A 4,381-nucleotide genomic window follows, 5' to 3' on the forward strand; every position below is an offset into this window, starting at 1 on the left:
TCAGTCAAATTGCACACAGAGTTCAACTTTTTATAAAGGAATGCTCACTGGAAAAATCTTTAAAAGTCCATCTAACTAAGTCATGCTTAAAACAATTTAAAACATAGCAGTATTTGTCTAGCTTCCTCATCTGGATTGGAGATTGTTTTATAAATAAACCTTTTTATATAACTAGATGTAAATATAGATTTTGATATGGCTGCTTTAAATTAAACAATTTAAACTTTCCAATTAACTACAGGATCAACTATTTAATTTAAGTGTTATAGCTTCAGGAAATTTTTTAATTTAACTTACGTGATTTATTTCTTAGTTTGCTCAGAATGATGGCATCACACACACTCACATCACACATCACACACATCACACACACACACACACACACACACAAACATACATATATAGCATGCAATCATTATTGAGCTTCATCTTCTGGACAGGAATTCTATGTTAGCCTCTTTTCATAATAAGCAATTATCATGTCTCTTTTGCCAGCACCAAGCCTACCTCCTCTGGTTCTTTCCATCTATCTCATGAGAGTAAGTTCTCCTCTGCTGTCTGTGGCCCCCCTTCTTGCAAGGCTTCTTGATTCATCTGCATCTCTTTTCTTTTATTTGCTAGCATCTAATTCACTGCCCGATATTTTCTTTTTGTGCCATCTTTTTCTTTACCAGCTTTTGGAGAACTAAGAAATGTTTCCCTTAACTCGGGGCAATCAATTTTTTTAAGTTCCTAAGCATTATCAGCATCTGTAAATCATTTTTTCTTCAGGAGATACACCATCTTCCCATTCACTTATGTTGGTCCAGTAATTTTTCCCCCACAGATTCTTCAGTCTCTGCCTCTTCAACTTTTTTTCTCTTTCTATTCTATTTAGTCTCATTTTTTTCAATGTTGTTGTATTGGAGGGCATTTTTATTGCAGATTGAAGAGCACTGATTCACTGCCTACAAGAAGCTCTGGGTCACAGAACTGTAGTATCTCCCCCAAATAATCCTTTAAAAAAGAAAAGACTCCTGGAACTAATAAATAAGTTCATCAAAGTGGCAGGATACGAGTTAAACACATAAAAATCAAATGTATTTTTATACATAAGCAATGAATAAATGGATACCAAAAGTACAAATACAATACTAAAAAATATACTTAGGTATGAATCTAACAACACATGTATAGTAGTTTATGCTGAAAACTAAACAGTAGTGAGGAAAGAAATCAAAGATCTAAATAAATAATGTTCAACATAGTAAAGAAGTCAGTTTGCCCAAATTGATATAGAATTAGTGCAACTCCTATAAAAATCCTGACAAGATTTTTTTGTATAGACAAGATAACTAAAAAATATATATGGAAAGTCATAAAAAACACAAGAGTGAAAAGATAATTTCGAAAAAGAGAAAAAGAAAGTAGAGAAAAAATCAGTCTATTTGATTTAGTGATTTATTATATATCCACAGTATTCAAGACCATGTGTTATTCACACAGGAACAGACACATACATCATAGAACAGAATTAGAATTCAAAAATGGAGCAATACAAATATTTGAAAATATCTGATTTTTGATGGAAATACAAAAGCAATTCAATGGAGACAGAATGATCATTTTGACAAATGAATATTGTAGTAATTGGATATCCATAAGCAAAGGCATACAAACAAAAATCCTTAACCTAAGTTTCATAACTTTATACTAAAATTAATTCAAAATGTATCAGGATGGTCTTAAATGGAAAGCATGAAACTATAAACCTTTTAAATTAGACAAAGAGTTCTTATATGTAACAGCAGAAAGTGTAACACAGAAAGGAAAAAGTTGGTTTAGTGGACTTCCACAAAATTAAAAACTTTTGCTCTGTGAAAGACTCTGTTAAGAGAAGGAAAAGAAGAAGAAGCAATAGTCTGGGAGGAAATATTTGAAAGCCATAGGTCCAACAAAGAACTACCACCTATTATATATAAAGACCATTCAAAACTTCACAGGAAAAAATAAATCCAAATAGAAAATGGGCAAAAGACATGAAAGGACATTCACTTAAGAGGCTATAAAGATGAAATAAGCACCTAAGAAGATGTTCAACATCATTAGTCGCTAGAGAAATGCAAATGAAAACCACAGTGAAATACCACTACAGATCTATTACAATGGCTAAAATTTAAAAATAGTGATTCTTGGCCACTGTCTGCATGGGGAGGGAGTAGGCAACCCTCAGAGGTGTGGACCAGCTGGAAACAAAAGCTAGACAGGCAGTAGTAAGAAATAAAGCAAAAAAACCAGAAAATTATTTTCTGAAGCAGGGGTTTCTGATGAGTCTGATCCTAAGAAAGGGAAAAAGCCTACGAATGCTTTATTTATAGTGAAACACACCAAAGGAATTTATAGTGAGGAGGAGTTCTTCAAGGTAAATAAGAAGAGAGAAGCTGGGGGAGGTTGGCCAGGCTGGAGACACCACTTACGCTTGCACAGTAACTCTTTCTCCTCCAGGCAGATGGATCACAGGGCTAGTCAAGGCACTGGTATCTCTTCAGGGAATTGCATTTGAACCTAGGGTTGTCTGAGCCAGTAAATTCCACCGCATCACATAATTCTTCCTGAGCAAAAGGTCTACCAAAGCAATGGAGCGATTCAGGTGAAATTGTGCCAAGAGATCTCCAAAGGGACTTTCTCTGCTTCAGAGTTGGCTCAAACATGCCCACAGTGACAACAGCAAACACTGTCAAGGATGTGGAGAAACTGGATCGCTCCTGCATTGCTGGTGGAAATGTAAAATGGTATAGCCATTCTGGAAAACAATGTGACAGTTTCTTTAAAAAAAAAAATGCAACTACCATATGATGCAGCAATTGCACTCCTGGGCATTTATCCCAGAAAAATGAAATCTATCACAAAAAAAACATATAAATGAATGTTTGTAACATCTTTTTTATAACATCCAAACACTGGAAACAACCAGAAGTCTTTCAATGAGTAACTGGGTAGACAAACTATGACACATCCATACCATGAAATATTATTCAGCAATAAAAAGCAATGAATTATTGATAAAAGCAACAAGTTGAATGGATTTTCTGAAAAAGTAAAATAAAGACATGTCCAAAGGGCATATACTGTAGCATAAATCATCCTATTAATGTACGACTCTTGGGACTGGGGTTGTGGCTCAATGGTGAAGCGCTCACCTAGCATGAGTGGGGCATTGAGTTCAATCCTCAGCACCACATAAAAATAAAACTAAAGATATTGTTTCCACCTAAAACTAAAAACTAAATTTAAAAATATATATTTTAAAAAATATACAACTCTTGACATAACAAAATTATAGAGATGGAGAACAGATTAGAATTGCCAGGGGCTAATTTGCAGCACCTGGACGATGTTCCTCATTAATACCTGTCTGTCAGCATAGTGGTGACATCATTTCACTGTGGTGGCAGGGACTCAGCTCCGAATTGTAAATTGAAAAAAACACCTGGATCCCAGTTTATCAATGGCTTCAAGGCAATCAGAAGTACCTGCTCTTGGGTCTAGCGGGCCCCTAGGCAAGATGTCCCTGACCATCGGGATGTGCCATCGGGCATTCAGCTAGGATGATGCCCTTGAGGACCCTGCACCCATGACTCCTCCTCCATGGGACATGGGCAGCATCCCCTGGAAGCCAGTGATTCCAAAGTGCAAGTATCAGCATCTTGCAAGGAGGAGGAAGGAGAGGCCAGTGTATCCCCCTCTGCCATGACCCTGTCAATAGTCACTGACAGTACGGACAAGGTCCCAGTGGTGAAAGCCAAAGCTACCCATGTCATCATGAATTCTCTGATCACAAAACAGACACAGGAAAGCATTCAGCGTTTTGAACAACAGGCAGGACTGAGAGATGCTGGCTACGCATCCCACAAGGGCCTTACCACCGAGGTAACCAAGTACCTCCGAGTAGCAGAAGCACTCCACAAACTAAAGCTGCAGAGTGGAGAGATAACAGAGGAAGAAAAGCAGCCTGCAGCAGCCCTCACTCTTCCCATAAGCAGAGGCCCAGAGGCTGGTTTTCATCTGGTTCCTCTGTAGCCTTACCTGGTCCAAGTCCTAACACCATGGATCCTGGAAGTGGAGATAAGGACAGAAACTCATCAGATAAATGGAGCCTTTTTGGTCCAAGACACCTTCAGAAGTCTGATTCTGGAGGTTTTGCATCCAGGCCTACAAAGGCACCCAGAAGCCCTCTCACATGGAGCTGATCCGTGCCCAGGCCACCCGAATGGCTGAAGATCAGCAACCTTCAAGCCACCCAAGATGGATGTCCCAGTGATAGAAGGGAAGAAATCCACTGCCACGGACCCATGATCTCAAACCGCGTGACTTGAATTTGCTCACATCCACTGGCTTCTAG

General features: G+C 38.3%; 2 pseudogenes; one reads left to right on the plus strand and one right to left on the minus strand.

Annotated features, from left to right (window-relative positions):
• Window positions 1-415: 415 nt before the first annotated feature.
• Window positions 416-913, minus strand: LOC101961351 (chromobox protein homolog 3 pseudogene; annotated as a pseudogene).
• A 2,444-nt stretch (window positions 914-3,357) lies between these two features.
• On the plus strand, window positions 3,358-4,381 carry LOC101972864 (putative monooxygenase p33MONOX pseudogene; annotated as a pseudogene).

Source organism: Ictidomys tridecemlineatus, chromosome 3 (genome assembly GCF_052094955.1).
Source record: "Ictidomys tridecemlineatus isolate mIctTri1 chromosome 3, mIctTri1.hap1, whole genome shotgun sequence".
In the NCBI taxonomy this organism is placed as follows: domain Eukaryota; kingdom Metazoa; phylum Chordata; class Mammalia; order Rodentia; family Sciuridae; genus Ictidomys; species Ictidomys tridecemlineatus.